General features: G+C 50.8%; 1 protein-coding gene across 1 annotated transcript in view; it reads left to right on the top strand.

Moving 5' to 3' along the window:
• The first annotated feature begins 12253 nt into the window (after window positions 1-12253).
• Window positions 12254-18051, top strand: part of APOE (apolipoprotein E) — a 632892-nt gene continuing 627094 nt past the window's right edge. Inside the window, exon 1 of the mRNA XM_078651268.1 lies at window positions 12254-12588. The gene's annotated coding sequence lies outside the window, so the exon portion shown is untranslated. The remainder of the gene's footprint in view (window positions 12589-18051) is intronic.

Below are 18051 nucleotides of genomic sequence, written 5' to 3'. Positions count from 1 at the left end.
CCTCAGGTTATGGGGCTCTCGCTTCCCAGGCTTCAGACAGCAGAGCTATCCCTCAGGTTATGGGGCTCTCACTCACCAGGCTTCAGACAGCAGAGCTATCCCTCAGGTTATGAGGCTCTCACTCCCCAAGCTTCAGACAGCAGAGCTATTCCTCAGGTTATGGGGCTCTTGCTCCCCAAGCTTCAGACAGCAGAGCTATCCCTCGGGTTATGGGGCTCTTGCTCCCCAAGCTTCAGACAGCAGAGCTATCCCTCAGGTTATGGGGCTCTTGCTCCCCAAGCTTCAGACAGCAGAGCTATCCCTCAGGTTATAGGGCTCTCACTCCCAAGCTTCAGACAGCAGAGCTATCCCTCAGGTTATGGGGCTCTTGCTCCCCAAGCTTCAGACAGCAGAGCTATCCCTCAGGTTATGGGGCTCTTGCTCCCCAAGCTTCAGACAGCAGAGCTATCCCTCAGGTTATAGGGCTCTCACTCCTCAGGCTTCAGACAGCAGAGCTATCCCTCAGGTTATGGGGCTCTCACTCCTCAAGCTTCAGACAGCAGAGCTATCCCTCAGGTTATGGGGCTCTCGCTTCCCAGGCTTCAGACAGCAGAGCTATCCCTCAGGTTATGGGGCTCTCACTCACCAGGCTTCAGACAGCAGAGCTATCCCTCAGGTTATGGGGCTCTCACTCCCCAAGCTTCAGACAGCAGAGCTATCCCTCAGGTTATGGGGCTCTCACTCCTCAAGCTTCAGACAGCAGAGCTATCTCTCAGGTTATGGGGCTCTCACTCCCCAGGCTTCAGACAGCAGAGCTATCCCTCAGGTTATGGGGCTCTCACTCCCCAGGCTTCAGACAGCAGAGCTATCCCTCAGGTTATGGGGCTCTCACTCCCCAAGCTTCAGACAGCAGAGCTATCCCTCAGGTTATGGGGCTCTCACTCCCCAAGCTTCAGACAGCAGAGCTATCCCTCAGGTTATGGGGCTCTCACTCCCCAAGCTTCTGACAGCAGAGCTATCCCTCAGGTTATGGGGCTCTCACTCACCAGGCTTCAGACAGCAGAGCTATCCCTCAGGTTATGGGACTCTCACTCCCCAAGCTTCAGACAGCAGAGCTATCCCTCGGGTTATGAGGCTCTCACTCACCAAGCTTCCGACAGCAGAGCTATCCCTCAGGTTATGGGGCTCTCACTCCTCAAGCTTCAGGCAGCAGAGCTATCCCTCAGGTTATGGGGCTCTCACCTCCCAGGCTTCAGACAGCAGAGCTATCCCTCAGGTTATGGGGCTCTCACTCCGCAAGCTTCAGACAGCAGAGCTATCCCTCAGGTTATGGGGCTCTCACTCCTCAGGCTTCAGACAGCAGAGCTATCCCTCAGGTTACGGGGCTCTCACTCCTCAGGCTTCAGACAGCAGAGCTATCCCTCAGGTTATGGGGCTCTCGCTCCCCAAGCTTCAGACAGCAGAGCTATCCCTCAGGCTATGGGGCTCTTGCTCCCCAAGCTTCAGACAGCAGAGCTATCCCTCAGGTTATGAGGCTCTCACTCCCCAGGCTTCAGACAGCAGAGCTATCCCTCAGGTTATGGGGCTCTCGCTCCCCAAGCTTCAGACAGCAGAGCTATCCCTCAGGTTATGGGGCTCTCACTCACCAAGCTTCAGACAGCAGAGCTATCCCTCAGGTTATGGGGCTCTTGCTCCCCAAGCTTCAGACAGCAGAGCTATCCCTCAGGTTATGGGGCTCTCACTCCCCAAGCTTCAGGCAGCAGAGCTATCCCTCAGGTTACGGGGCTCTCACTCCTCAGGCTTCAGACAGCAGAGCTATCCCTCAGGTTATGGGGCTCTTGCTCCCCAAGCTTCAGACAGCAGAGCTATCCCTCAGGGTATGGGGCTCTCACTCCGCAAGCTTCAGACAGCAGAGCTATCCCTCAGGTTATGGGGCTCTCACTCACCAGGCTTCAGGCAGCAGAGCTATCCCTCAGGTTATGGGGCTCTCACTCCCCAAGCTTCAGACAGCAGAGCTATCCCTCAGGTTATGGGGCTCTCACTCCCCAGGCTTCAGACAGCAGAGCTATCCCTCAGGTTATGGGGCTCTCGCTTCCCAGGCTTCAGACAGCAGAGCTATCCCCCAGGTTATGGGGCTCTTGCTCCCCAGGCTTCAGACAGCAGAGCTATCCCTCAGGTTATGGGGCTCTCACTCCCCAAGCTTCAGACAGCAGAGCTATCCCTCAGGTTATGGGGCTCTCACTCCCCAAGCTTCAGACAGCAGAGCTATCCCTCAGGCTATGGGGCTCTCACTCCGCAAGCTTCAGACAGCAGAGCTATCCCTCAGGTTATGCCACTCTCACTCCCCAGGCTTCAGACAGCAGAGCTATCCCTCAGGTTATGGGGCTCTCACTCACCAGGCTTCAGACAGCAGAGCTATCCCTCAGGTTATAGGGCTCTTACTCACCAAGCATCAGACAGCAGAGCTATCCCTCAGGTTATGGGGCTCTTGCTCCCCAAGCTTCAGACAGCAGAGCTATCCCTCAGGTTATGGGGCTCTCACTCCCCAGGCTTCAGACAGCAGAGCTATCCCTCAGGTTATGCGGCTCTCACTCTAGCAGGCTTCAGACAGCAGAGCTATCCCTCAGGTTATGGGGCTCTCACTCCCCAGGCTTCAGACAGCAGAGCTATCCCTCAGGTTATGGGGCTCTCACTCCCCAAGCTTCAGACAGCAGAGCTATCCCTCAGGTTATGGGGCTCTCACTCCCCAAGCTTCAGACAGCAGAGCTATCCCTCAGGTTATGGGGCTCTCACTCCCCAGGCTTCAGACAGCAGAGCTATCCCTCAGGTTATGGGGCTCTCACTCCCCAAGCTTCAGACAGCAGAGCTATCCCTCGGGTTATGAGGCTCTCACTCCCCAGGCTTCAGACAGCAGAGCTATCCCTCAGGTTATGAGGCTCTCACTCCCCAGGCTTCAGACAGCAGAGCTATCCCTCAGGTTATGGGGCTCTCACTCCCCAAGCTTCAGACAGCAGAGCTATCCCTCAGGTTATGGGGCTCTCACTCGAGCAGGCTTCAGACAGCAGAGCTATCCCTCAGGTTATGGGGCTCTCACTCCCCAAGCTTCAGACAGCAGAGCTATCCCTCAGGTTATGGGGCTCTCACTCCCCAAGCTTCGGACAGCACAGCTATCCCTCAGGTTACGGGGCTCTCACTCCCCAAGCTTCAGACAGCAGAGCTATCCCTCAGGTTATGGGGCTCTCACTCCTCAGGCTTCAGACAGCAGAGCTATCCCTCAGGTTATGGGGCTCTCAATCCCCAAGCTTCAGACAGCAGAGCTATCCCTCTGGTTATGAGGCTCTCACTCCCCAAGCTTCAGACAGCAGAGCTATCCCTCGGGTTATGGGGCTCTTACTTCCCAGGCTTCAGACAGCAGAGCTATCCCTCATGCTCGGGGGCTCTCACTCACCAGGCTTCAGACAGCAGAGCTATCCCTCAGGTTATGGGGCTCTCACTCCCCAAGCTTCAGACAGCAGAGCTATCCCTCAGGTTATAGGGCTCTCACTCATCAGGCTTCAGACAGCAGAGCTATCCCTCAGGTTATGGGGCTCTCACTCCTCAAGCTTCAGACAGCAGTGCTATCCCTCAGGTTATGGGGCTCTCACTCACCAAGCTTCAGACAGCAGAGCTATCCCTCAGGTTATGGGGCTCTTACTCCCCAAGCTTCAGACAGCAGAGCTATCCCTCAGGTTATGGGGCTCTCACTCCTCAAGCTTCAGACAGCAGAGCTATCCCTCAGGTTATGGGTCTCTCACTCTACCAAGCTTCAGACAGCAGAGCTATCCCTCAGGTTATGGGTCTCTCACTCTACCAAGCTTCAGACAGCAGAGCTATCCCTCAGGTTATGGGGCTATCGCTCCCCAAGCTTCAGACAGCAGAGCTATCCCTCAGGTTATAGGGCTCTCACTCCCCAAGCTTCAGACAGCAGAGCTATCCCTCAGGTTATAGGGCTCTCACTCACCAGGCTTCAGACAGCAGAGCTATCCCTCAGGCTCTGGGGCTATCGCTCCCCAAGCTTCAGACAGCAGAGCTATCCCTCAGGTTATGGGGCTCTCACTCACCAGGCTTCAGACAGCAGAGCTATCCCTCAGGCTCTGGGGCTATCGCTCCCCAAGCTTCAGACAGCAGAGCTATCCCTCAGGTTATGGGGCTCTCACTCACCAAGCTTCAGACAGCAGAGCTATCCCTCAGGTTATGGGGCTCTCACTCCTCAAGCTTCAGACAGCAGAGCTATCCCTCAGGTTATGGGGCTCTCACTCCCCAGGCTTCAGACAGCAGAGCTATCCCTCAGGCTCTGGGGCTATCGCTCCCCAAGCTTCAGACAGCAGAGCTATCCCTCAGGTTATGGGGCTCTCACTCACCAAGCTTCAGACAGCAGAGCTATCCCTCAGGTTATGGGGCTCTCACTCCTCAAGCTTCAGACAGCAGAGCTATCCCTCAGGTTATGGGTCTCTCACTCTACCAAGCTTCAGACAGCAGAGCTATCCCTCAGGTTATGGGTCTCTCACTCTACCAAGCTTCAGACAGCAGAGCTATCCCTCAGGTTATGGGGCTATCGCTCCCCAAGCTTCAGACAGCAGAGCTATCCCTCAGGTTATAGGGCTCTCACTCCCCAAGCTTCAGACAGCAGAGCTATCCCTCAGGTTATAGGGCTCTCACTCACCAAGCTTCAGACAGCAGAGCTATCCCTCAGGTTATGGGGCTATCGCTCCCCAAGCTTCAGACAGCAGAGCTATCCCTCAGGTTATAGGGCTCTCACTCACCAGGCTTCAGACAGCAGAGCTATCCCTCGGGTTATGGGGCTCTCACTCCCCAAGCTTCAGACAGCAGAGCTATCCCTCAGGTTATGGGGCTCTCACTCCTCAGGCTTCAGACAGCAGAGCTATCCCCCAGGTTATGGGGCTCTTGCTCCCCAGGCTTCAGACAGCAGAGCTATCTCTCAGGTTATGGGGCTCTCACTCCCCAGGCTTCAGACAGCAGAGCTATCCCTCAGGTTATGGGGCTCTCACTCCGCAAGCTTCAGACAGCAGAGCTATCCCTCAGGTTATGAGGCTCTCACTCCCCAAGCTTCAGACAGCAGAGCTATCCCTCAGGTTATGGGGCTCTCAATCCCCAAGCTTCAGACAGCAGAGCTATCCCTCGGGTTATGAGGCTCTCACTCCCCAAGCTTCAGACAGCAGAGCTATCCCTCAGGTTATGGGGCTCTCACTCCCCAGGCTTCAGACAGCAGAGCTATCCCTCAGGTTATGGGGCTCTTGCTCCCCAAGCTTCAGACAGCAGAGCTATCCCTCAGGTTATGGGGCTCTCACTCCCCAAGCTTCAGACAGCAGAGCTATCCCTCAGGCTCTGGGGCTCTCACTCCCCAGGCTTCAGACAGCAGAGCTATCCCTCAGGTTATGGGGCTCTCACTCCCCAGGCTTCAGACAGCAGAGCTATCCCTCAGGTTATGGGGCTCTTGCTCCCCAAGCTTCAGACAGCAGAGCTATCCCTCAGGTTATAGGGCTCTCACTCCCCAAGCTTCAGACAGCAGAGCTATCCCTCAGGTTATGGGGCTCTCACTCCCCAGGCTTCAGACAGCAGAGCTATCCCTCAGGCTCTGGGGCTATCGCTCCCCAAGCTTCAGACAGCAGAGCTATCCCTCAGGTTATGGGGCTCTTACTCCCCAAGCTTCAGACAGCAGAGCTATCCCTCAGGTTATGGGGCTCTTACTCCCCAAGCTTCAGACAGCAGAGCTATCCCTCAGGTTATAGGGCTCTCACTCCTCAGGCTTCAGACAGCAGAGCTATCCCTCAGGTTATGGGGCTCTCACTCCCCAGGCTTCAGACAGCAGTGCTATCCCTCAGGTTATGGGGCTCTCACTCCCCAAGCTTCAGACAGCAGAGCTATCCCTCAGGTTATAGGGCTCTCACTCCTCAGGCTTCAGACAGCAGAGCTATCCCTCAGGTTATGGGGCTCTCACTCCTCAAGCTTCAGACAGCAGAGCTATCCCTCGGGTTATGGGGCTCTCACTCACCAAGCTTCAGACAGCAGAGCTATCCCTCAGGTTATGGGGCTCTCACTCCCCAGGCTTCAGACAGCAGAGCTATCCCTCAGGTTATGGGGCTCTCACTCCCCAAGCTTCGGACAGCAGAGCTATCCCTCAGGTTATGAGGCTCTCACTCCCCAAGCTTCAGACAGCAGAGCTATCCCTCGGGTTATGGGGCTCTCACTCCCCAGGCTTCAGACAGCAGAGCTATCCCTCAGGTTATGGGGCTCTCACTCCCCAGGCTTCAGACAGCAGAGCTATCCCTCAGGTTATGGGGCTCTCACTCCCCAAGCTTCAGACAGCAGAGCTATCCCTCAGGTTATGAGGCTCTCACTCCCCAGGCTTCAGACAGCAGAGCTATCCCTCAGGTTATGGGGCTCTCACTCTAGCAGGCTTCAGACAGCAGAGCTATCCCTCAGGTTATGGGGCTCTCACTCCCCAGGCTTCAGACAGCAGAGCTATCCCTCAGGTTATGAGGCTCTCACTCCCCAAGCTTCAGACAGCAGAGCTATCCCTCAGGCTCTGGGGCTCTCACTCCCCAGGCTACAGACAGCAGAGCTATCCCTCAGGTTATGGGGCTCTCACTCCCCAGGCTTCAGACAGCAGAGCTATCCCTCAGGTTATGGGGCTCTTGCTCCCCAAGCTTCAGACAGCAGAGCTATCCCTCAGGCTATGAGGCTCTCACTCACCAAGCTTCAGACAGCAGAGCTATCTCTCAGGTTATGGGGCTCTCACTCACCAAGCTTCAGACAGCAGAGCTATCCCTCAGGTTATGGGGCTCTCACTCACCAAGCTTCAGACAGCAGAGCTATCCCTCAGGTTTTGAGGCTCTCACTCCTCAGGCTTCAGACAGCAGAGCTATCCCTCAGGTTATGGGGCTCTCACTCCCCAAGCTTCTGACAGCAGAGCTATCCCTCGGGTTATGAGGCTCTCACTCCCCAAGCTTCTGACAGCAGAGCTATCCCTCGGGTTATGGGGCTCTCACTCCCCAAGCTTCTGACAGCAGAGCTATCCCTCGGGTTATGAGGCTCTCACTCCCCAGGCTTCAGACAGCAGAGCTATCCCTCAGGTTATGGGGCTCTCACTCCCCAAGCTTCTGACAGCAGAGCTATCCCTCAGGTTATGGGGCTCTCACTCCCCAGGCTTCAGACAGCAGAGCTATCCCTCAGGCTCTGGGGCTATCGCTCCCCAAGCTTCAGACAGCAGAGCTATCCCTCAGGTTATGGGGCTCTCACTCCCCAAGCTTCAGACAGCAGAGCTATCCCTCAGGTTATGGGGCTCTCACTCCTCAAGCTTCAGACAGCAGAGCTATCCCTCAGGTTATGGGGCTCTCACTCCCCAGGCTTCAGGCAGCAGAGCTATCCCTCAGGTTATGGGTCTCTCACTCTACCAAGCTTCAGACAGCAGAGCTATCCCTCAGGTTATGGGTCTCTCACTCTACCAAGCTTCAGACAGCAGAGCTATCCCTCAGGTTATGGGGCTATCGCTCCCCAAGCTTCAGACAGCAGAGCTATCCCTCAGGTTATAGGGCTCTCACTCCCCAAGCTTCAGACAGCAGAGCTAGCCCTCAGGTTATAGGGCTCTCACTCACCAGGCTTCAGACAGCAGAGCTATCCCTCAGGCTCTGGGGCTATCGCTCCCCAAGCTTCAGACAGCAGAGCTATCCCTCAGGTTATGGGGCTCTCACTCCCCAGGCTTCAGGCAGCAGAGCTATCCCTCAGGTTATGGGGCTCTCACTCCCCCAGGCTTCGGACACCAGAGCTATCCCTCAGGTTATGGGGCTCTCACTCCCCAAGCTTCAGACAGCAGAGCTATCCCTCAGGTTATGGGGCTCTCACTCCCCAAGCTTCAGACAGCAGAGCTATCCCTCAGGTTATGGGGCTCTCACTTCCCAGGCTTCAGACAGCAGAGCTATCCCTCAGGTTATGGGGCTCTCACTTCCCAGGTGTTAGACCTGGCACCTTGGCGTGAGTTTCCCTTCCACTTTTTTGCTGTTGTGCCTCAAATGTTTTGCTGGTGTCTGCTACTCAGGGCACTGCGCCACGGCCAACCCGTGCCGCAGTGCAAGTGCTCCCTACTGTAAAGTGTACATGTGATTGATGTCCATCATTGGTTCATTGGATTTACTGTTAGTCCCTAGTAAGGTGCACTAGGAGTGCCAGGGCTTGTGAATGCCAATACTGCTAGTGGGCCTGCAGCGCTGGTTGCGCCACCCACAGAAGCAGCCTTAAAATGTGTCTAGGGTCTGCCATTGCAGAACCTGCGTGCAGTCTGGTACTGTCACCCTGGCTGGGCAAGTGCACACACTTGCCAGCCCCTAAACCTTCCCTTAACTTCATATTAGTCACCCCTATGGTAGGCCTGAGGGCAGGGTGCATTGTAAGTGTAAGGTAGAACATGCCCTGATGTGTGTGACATGTTCTAATAGTGAATTACTGCCAAATTCGTTTTTCACTATTGTAAGGCTACCTGTTCCCTTCTAGGCCAGATGGGCTGCTGGAATTATTACACCCTATAATCCCAGCAGGCTCAGGGAACATGGTAGAAATTCATGTTTAGTATGCCTGAACTCAGAATAATAAAATACTTCTTTTAGTAAAGTTTATTTTAATATCCTGTGTTTGCAAATGCTACTTTTAGAAAGTTAGCATTTGCTTGCCTAACCATTTCAGCCCGCCTCTGCTTGGATGTGGATCTGACTGTCTGGTGTGTGTGAGTGACAGGGCTGGGAGTTGACAGGTAGTGAATAGCCAGATGACACCTTAGTGGGTGGTGGGAGTTTCCCCTGAATGATGCATCAGGCTGTGCTCTGCCTCCACAATGCTGGCTCCGCCCTCCTGGGGAGCGACTGATGACTCAGCCTGCACCTGGCCCAGGAAGGACCGAAGCTTGTCAACAAAGTGCTCAGGCTACTCCTGTCCTCACAATGCCGGCTCCGCCCCCCTGGGGAGCGGCTGATGTGCCTGCCCTCACACTGAATACAGAAGTCATAAGTACCCACAACAAGTGCTCAGAGACTGGAGCAGTTATGCAGAGGCCCCCCTGGCTTGCTAGAACAAAAGAAACTGGGTATAAAAGAAGGAGCCCTGCTCCTTGTAAATTAGATCCTGTTTGTGCTACAGAAGAAACTCTGCCCGAAGAGAAGGACCTGGAAGGACAAGGAGGAGTGCTGTCTCTGGCCTGTGTCTGGTGCCTTGCTGCCAAAGGAGAGGAAAGAAAAGACTACCAAAGACTTTTGCTTATTGAAACTTTGTGCCAAACTCTGCTGAAAGATCTCCAAGGGCTTGCCTGTAAACTTGCCCCCTGACCAGCGCTCCAGGAACAGTGAGCGCTACCCCCTGACCCAGGAACCACTGGAAGACGCTGTTTTCCTTTTGCAAGCCTCCCCAGGAAAAAGCGGAGCGCGCTGTGTCCATCGCGCTCCTCAGCAGCGCTCTGGGAGCCGCCCGTCCTCTAAGCAAAGTGACTGCCGCCTGCCTGGCCCAGAAGCATCGTGAAGACCAGCCCAGCTGATCTGAACACCGTGACTGACCCCGAGCTGCAGCTCGCAACGTGAAGAAGGGTGGTGCCCGGTGCCTGCTTGCACCCCTTCGTGTCTGTGTGCCCCTGAACGCGCCGCCGCTGTCCGAGGAACAGCTGTTGCGTGGGGTGCCCGAACGTCGCCTGGATTAACAGAGGCCTGCGCCGAGGATCTCTGCCCTCTGCGTGTGCCCTCCTGGTCAGGAAATCTCAAGGTGCTCCGTCCCTGTGGCCCGGCCCGCGCCGCAACGCCAACCTCCGAGCTCGAGCCGAGCCGCCGCTCGCTCCAACCCCGGGAGGAAGACCCCGCGACGCGGACCACCGCGCTGACCTGTGGCCGGACTGCCTCGACCCTGTTCATCAAAGACAAAGGTACTGTTGTTGCCCCCGCGGTGCGAGCCTCTAGCCTGTTCGCTCGCACCGCCCTCTGACCTGCCAAGCCCTCGGAGTCGCGTGTGGAGCGCTCCCAGGGCCCCCGCTCTCTCCCCCGCCAGCCGCGCACAGCCGTGCGGCTCGCACAGAGGGGCGGACTCGAGCCAACCTGCCGCCGCTCCCGCTAGTAGCGTGAGCCCGGGCCGGTCGGGCCCATTCAGTCCTCGGAGGTGCGCCAAGGCCCCAGCAGGCAACTCCGCCTTTGTTTTGATAAAACGTGAACAGAAAGGCCCCCAAAGTAATACCATATTTGGGGGAATTGGAAGCTGATAAAGAACTGTTTTGAAACGCTAAAGATTGCCTATTGCTAGAAAGAACTGTGGCAACCCAACTAAGTAAACTGGAACCGCTATTGAAAGTTTGACAACTGTATTTACAAGCCTGCTTGAAATTTATATAAAGAAGATATATTTTTACAAATACAGTTTGGTGTCATTGTGTGGTGGGTTGGTGGTGATGGTGTAATGTTGCAAATGTTTAACCCTACATGCCCCAGAGATTAGCCTAAGACTGCTTAAGCCACACTACCTAGAGGGTAAGCAGAGGTTGTCTTGAAGGTAACCCTCAGCCCTGACGGGGAAGAGAGAGTCCCTGCTTGTCGCCAGTGCTGCACTGCGCCAACTAGAGACTCCCCCTTCCTACACCAGGCTTCAGACAGCAGAGCTATCCCTCAGGTTATGGGGCTCTCACTCCCCAAGCTTCAGACAGCAGAGCTATCCCTCAGGTTATGGGGCTCTCACTCCCCAGGCTTCAGACAGCAGAGCTATCCCTCAGGCTCTGGGGCTCTCACTCCCCAGGCTTCAGACAGCAGAGCTATCCCTCAGGTTATGGGGCTCTCACTCCCCAGGCTTCAGACAGCAGAGCTATCCCTCAGGTTATGGGGCTCTCACTCCCCAGGCTTCAGACAGCAGAGCTATCCCTCAGGCTCTGGGGCTCTCACTCCCCAGGCTTCAGACAGCAGAGCTATCCCTCAGGTTATGGGGCTCTCACTCCCCAGGCTTCAGACAGCAGAGCTATCCCTCAGGTTCTAGGGATCCCACTCCCCAGGTGTCGTGTAGTTCTTACAAATCTATATAGGATCTGTGCGTTTAGACCACGTAAACTAAGGGATTGGTCCAGACTGATTCCTGACACCCCCACAGGATATGTTCGTCTGTAGACCGGCTCGCTCACCGTGACACTAGACGCCCCCTAACAATACCAAGGAGCAAATCATTTCTGGCACCGATCGAACATGACAATCCTTGCTCCCTGAGGTATCGTGGAAACCGCACAGTACTGTTCGCTTGGTCGCTCGTGCCTACTTCTCCTCAGAGAGGTGCTCAGAATAAACGGCGGGGAGGTTTTCAATAAGTATTTAGTAAACCAGCGTCATTCTAGTGTTGATTACGTGTGCTGCATCAACCATTAGACAGAACCAGGTATATTTGATTACGAGCATCAGAGGAAAGAAAAGGTAGAATTCTACCATGGAGCTAAACCTGTGAATATATGCAGGCTTATCGATACATGGCACTAATCAAGCGTACTCCTACTATGCGGACCCTAGCTGTGTGTACCTGAACGTACCTAGCATGTATGTAAGTGTAGAGCCAAGAATCCCCTAGGAAAGAGGCAACCCCATCACCTGATGGGAGAGAACGAAGGACCCCGTCTTGGTCTCTTGTTGGACACCTTGCAAAGGATGTCGGACCACTGCGTTCGGGAGCGTCTGTGTGTAGGGACCACAGGGTCTTGTGTCAGCGTGGAAGCTTCTCCTCTGGTTTGCTCAGCCAAGATGTTTTACTTATATCCCCGAAAGGTACCCTCAGCGGTCTTCCTCGATATGTCATGGTACTGGGGGCATGTTGGCTCATGATGACGATGGTGGTGACCCTTACACAGAATTATTATGCAGAAGATGGTAATCCTGCTGTGATATTAAGAATCATCATGCGTGATAATGTCGTGTATTTCTATAGGTTCTGAATCGATCCCCCTATTCCTGACCATATTCTGGTTAACCTACCTAGCTAGTTAACTAACAGTCAGCCCATGAGGCAAGAAATCCCCCATGATGCAGATACCGTTATCTGACGCAGTCACACTACGGCACAGGAACGTGTTATCTGATTAGGTCATAACGCTTGAGATCTAATTAGACAAGCGACATTCCTACAGCCCCTGATAAGGCATACAACGTTCTCATAACAAATCAAACCTATGACAACCTGGAAAATCCGTGCGGCCATTGTTTTGATTTCACAGAGAACTTTTGCAAAAGAATGTGCTAACGAGCAAGTCGTATGACATCTTTATTGACGTACCTATGTCCATCCTTACGTCAATCTCGGCACCTTTAAGGTATAAATATTGCCGACCTTGCCCTATGCAAACACACGCGTGGTGACAAGATGGAGCAGCCATACTTGCCGAAGCCGAGAGCAGAAGCAGACCCCGCAGGCAGCAGCCCCGCCTTCCTGACGCGCTGAGAGACGCGCTGCTATCTCAAGCCGAGAGACCCAGCACCGGCGCTTCTGGGCAGCCCTCGCAGGCAGCCTGGAATATCGAGAGCAGAGAGAGAGATACCATTCCTCATTCATCCTAAATTCCAGGTACAGAACTGAATAACCCCTCCTAGAGAATTCTTTAGTTATTCACTTGGCAAAAACAAACTTAACTTAAACTGTAACTTTCTATTCCCGCCCACGCATTAGACTTAGGTCAGGTACACGGGGTAGGCGTATTTAGAAACACCAGTTGAGTACGTTTAGTCAAATGTATATGTGTATGTAAATATATTTTAATCATTTTAAACATCATATGGCTCAGAAACCATATCAATGTTTTTACAGTATTATTTTATACTATTGCTTCTAATGTATGCACTTTACTTAACTATAAGTATTGCAATAATATCGATCCATTTCTCTTGTACGAGAAAAGAGACTGATCAATAAATAACATCTTTTATTGAACACGCCCGTCTCTTCCTTTTCTCTACATTCTGATGAGACTAAGAATGCACGTACTGACTGAGTAAAATAATTGCCTTGTGCTCACACGACTCTTGAGATTGACTCTTGATTAGGGGAGAGCAAAGTTGTCATGTTCTATGGTTGTCAGAAACTAAATCCCTTCTTGTCTAATCAGGGGAGTTAATCCTTCCTTGAACATTCGAGAAAGTTTCTAGCGAACTCTGAGCTTAGCTGGCAAACCCAAAAATTAAGTCTAGTTTCGACAGTAGTAGACCTAGTTAACGTCTGGCCTAGGCCTTTACTGCTGTAGGTACTATTCCAATGCGCAGAGCCTATTGGGAAAATAGGAGCTACACTACATGGCGCCCAACGTGTTTGGAAAGGGCGATAAAACTAACGTAAGACATTTAGAGTAACTCAGTCGTGCTTTCTCACTCAGACCCCTTTTCCCAAATACTCCAAAGACGTCTGGAGTGGGTGAAAGGTTATTATATCCTCCAAAACCTCGCAGGAGGGAACTCCTATGTATGGTTCTTGGTCTAGTCAACGTTGAAGGATAAAACAGTTCCAGAATATTGTGCATCTAATCTCTGTTTCCATAATAAACCTGATCTGCAAACAAACATAATACCATCCTGTCTGTAAAATGGCAGAGAGTGATGATGAAAGAGAGGCAATTAGATTAGCTACTGAAATAGCAGATGCTGATGCTACCATGCAAACAGCAGACCCGGATATAATACTCATCCAGGTCGCCAAAAGGAGATCTATAACCTTAAAACTTATAGAAAATGGACTGACACCTAGAGGTGGCACAGTCATATTCGTAATTGAGGCACACGAATATCGGCAGACAGAGGTATACTATACATGGATACATTTTCCAGCAGCAAATGCTGTAACAAAGTACTTCCACTATTACAAAGTAGAGGAACCTCCTGAAACGTACACTCCTTTCGAGGAGGTGGAAGTACCACTCAAATTCCAAGAGCATTTGCTCTTATTTGATGGCGCCCTAAAACATAACAATCACATTACAAGGCTCGGTCCTTTAGGAAGACCAGGAGCAACGTGGCCGGTCCTAGCCGGATACACACCACATCCAGACATCGAAAGAATGCCTGCAGCAGAGCTGTTAATACAGCTAAAACAACTACTAAAAATTCATAGACAATTAGTTCAGTATGTAATGCGGACTTCAACAATTCAGCCAGCGATTAAACTTCCACAGCTGACCCCTCACCAGGGGAACACAAATAAAATTACACCACAGAACATCCAATCCTGCCTAGGTAAAGTTCCAGCTAAACGGGAACAAATACCATTCTGGTTGGCACAGAAAATTACCCAAATAGAGGCGGTGTTTCCTGACACCACCCCATTAGAAAAACACAGGATTCTGACTATATGTCTCCCAATGGGAATCGCACCACACATTGAGGACTGTGACACTTGGGGTACAGTCTTTGCTTCCATCTATACAAAAACGCACGGTGTTCCATCCATTTCGGTGATACCAGATGTGCTAAAACAAATTCAAGATGAATACGGTCCAGAACCTGCTTTAACTCTTGGTATGAAATTACTGAAAGACTTCAAGCAGGTCTCGGCTATATTATTAGCCAACATAAAAGGTGAAGCAGCAAACGTGGCGATCCGCCAGAGGTTAAAAGAGACAGATATAGCAGACCAACCAGCTGAAATTGCCAGAATCATAGAAAAATCCTATGAAGAACTAGGCAGAGATAGTCTAGGTGGAATACCAGTAAAACCGCAACTGACTACAAGTCCAGAAAAAATGTTTAATAATAATAATAATTCACCAAAAAAGAACTGGGATGGGAACAAACAATCCAATCCTAAAGAAAAGAAATTCCAGTCCAGAGGAAGGTCTCCTAGGCGAAGAGAGAAATCTCCAAACCCGAGACAAAGGTCACCCCAGAGTGACCCCTCTGGGAATAGATATAACCTTAGAAATAGGGATAATATTAAAAAACCTGATAGATATCAAGACATTGATACACGTCCCTCTCAATCTTTTCAGAATTCCTCGCAGAAATCGGAAAGAAGAGGACGATCAGAAGAGCACGCCAAGTCCAAAGACAAGGAACCTGCTCAACTGAAAAAGAAATTACAATTTCCAAAAAACAAGGTAGCCAGTATCAAGGTAGTTAACAATGCCGAGAATACTGAGGACACAACTGAAAAACGGAGAGTGGGCTCAGACAATGCTAGACAGCGCAGCAGAGGTGAGCATAGCTCGCAAAGTCCTTATGAATCATCTGGAGACAGTGGACACGAATGAATACCTTCAAGTGGAAACTGCAGATACCAGAGTTAGCAAGCCCCACAAAATATACGAGATAACATTACGTATAGAGGGAGATAAGACTAGGAAAATAAGGGGACTATTTTGGGATAACCTCTCCAAGGGTTATGACATCCTTCTAGCTGAAAAAGACTGGCCACCAGAGTTTGTCAGGGAGTGCCCTCATGGCGAAGAAGTAATTATGCCTGCCTTCTCGAATCAAATGCCGATTCATAAAAAATATACACTTGCTAGAAAGTGGGCAGTGGCCTTAGCACCTGCTTTATATAAAAATCATGTAGGATGGGATGAGGATTCTCCTCCTCACAAAATCCAGTTAAAATCACAACCAACTGCACAAAGGCAGTACCCAATTAAGCAAGAAGCTAAAAAACAAGTAAATGAAATACTAGATCAGCTAGAATACCAGGGGGTGATTGAAACTTGCACCTCACAAATGAACAATCCTTTGTTTCCGGTCTCCAAACCAGACAATTCATATCGCCTAGTTTTGGATTACCGACACCTTAACACATGTTGCAAAACTTTTGCAGTGCAAAACTCACACAGTGCTGCACTAATGAATAACATAGTGCGCAAAAAATACAAAACAACCTTGGACATCTCCAATGGATTCTTTTGTCAAAACATAGCACCAGAGAGCAGATATTTAACAGCTTTCTCAGTAAATGGCACTCAAAAACAATTCTGTCGGTTAGCCCAGGGGTACAAGAACAGCCCGGGGGTATTCTCAGCGAGAGTAACAGAATTACTACAACTATATGATGATGAAGCATTATCTTATGTCGATGACATTTACTTAACAGATGATGACTTGGAGACTCACTTGAAAAGAGTGAACACCATAATACTTGGTTTCGCTGCAGAGGGTTACAAATTCAACTTCAAAAAGTCCAGAATTGCCCATCTGACGGTCCTATTCTTAGGATATGAGCTATCAAGTGAAGGTAAAAGCCTGGCAGACAATTTCCTAGAGAAATGTGCCGTTATCCAAGCTCCTAAAACACTAAAAAACCTACAGTCAATTTTAGGCTTCCAAAATTTCGGAAGAACATACATTGCAAATTACGCAGAAAGGGTGAAACCCCTTTACGATCTAATTAAACCAGACTTTAAAAGATCCAGTTGGACTCAAACACACACAGAAATTTTGAGATCCTTACAAACAGACATGCTAATTAAGACAAAATTAGAAACCCGTGATAATACACGCAACCTTGTGATCCGAGTCATCCCAGGGAGATGCGGATTCACATACCTGACCTCTAATGAGGGAGAAAAGGTACCAATTGCATTCAAATCACACTTGTACACAAAAGCTGAACAGAGATTCAGCAACAAAGGAAAAATTGTTCAAGCAGTTCAAACCGCAATAGCTAGAGAAAAAGACATAGCTGACGGTAGACATATCACAGTCAGAACAGCTGAATCAGCCTTTGAGGCATTAACAACACCGTGTAATTTACCATCAACAACATTGAATCCGGAATGGATACAATGGGTGAATTCAATCACAACGGACAAAGTATACTACTACTTTGATCCAGAACTAGAAGAATTAGAAAATCTAAAATTTGAAAAGACGTATCCTCTGCCAATCGACATTCTGCCTCTACGACATTACGCCTGTGTAATCTATACAGACGGACATGCTCAACCCTCCGTTTGGGGAGAACATGCATACAATCCCACATGTGAGATTACAAAAGAAGTGTGGCGCGGAGGTAAACTAAGACCTCTATTAACAAAATCACACTCAGTAGAAACTAATTCAGAACTACAAACTGAAATAATAGCTTTGAAAATGGCGCTAGATAATGCGGATCGCGAATTCCCGACACTTATAGTGTCAGATTCATATTTCTGCGTCAAAGCATATAACAAGGATTTGCAGACATGGATTCAGAACGGTTACAAAGATGACACAGATGCACCAATAAAGCAGAGACTGCTCTGGGAACAAATAGCTCTTTTGAAAAAAGAACTACCAAGGACTCACGTGACACACTCACTGAGTCACCAGCGTGATGGCGTTCACGTTGTGGGGAATTCATTGGCTGAAACAGCCGCAGCGGCAGCCAGTAAACCGGCTCCCGTAGATCGAAAAAAGCGTACATTAAAATACATTGACGGCGAAACAATGCTGGCGGTGAAAACGTCATCAAAAGGCGACTGCTCAGCGTTACCGATCAACTATCCACTCAATTATACATACATAATCGATGCAAACTCCGTCCCTTTTGCTCGAATCCCTGGAGTGGGGGATAGAGTGATTCCAAACATGGACAGGAGAAACTTGTTAATCGCAGACGCACACATGGGCGAGGGTCTCAGACACCTTAAATTAAAAGATTCTCTGGAAGAATTACAATCACGGTACTGGTGGCCAGGCATGAGCCTGCACTACACCATGTTTGTAAAAAACTGCCCAAACTGCAACAGAGATCGCAGTGGGGAGAGAAGCAGTTTAATACCTCGTCGTATCAAGGCAGATAATATTACCAACAAAAAGAATGGCTTGCGATTAACATACACAGGCTAGTTCCACTTATAATGTAGATCCACAGCACTCGGCTGACGTCCGGACTGTTATACAAGATTTGCGAGTCTAAATGGCATATACGCTAAGAGCATGCTACGTTCGACCATTTTTTTTTTCACTCAGGCAATCCAGCCTGGGGGGGGGAAGAATGGCCAAATGAGCACAGCCCAGCGGGAATCTTCTCACTTCCTTCCTGAGGGTATGGGATGGTGTAAAGAAAAAACCAAGG

Source organism: Lissotriton helveticus, chromosome 7 (assembly GCF_964261635.1).
Source record: "Lissotriton helveticus chromosome 7, aLisHel1.1, whole genome shotgun sequence".
NCBI classification, from domain to species: Eukaryota; Metazoa; Chordata; class Amphibia; order Caudata; family Salamandridae; genus Lissotriton; species Lissotriton helveticus.
The sequence above is the reverse complement of the archived record's forward strand: the minus strand, read 5'-3'. Positions and strand labels throughout refer to the sequence as shown.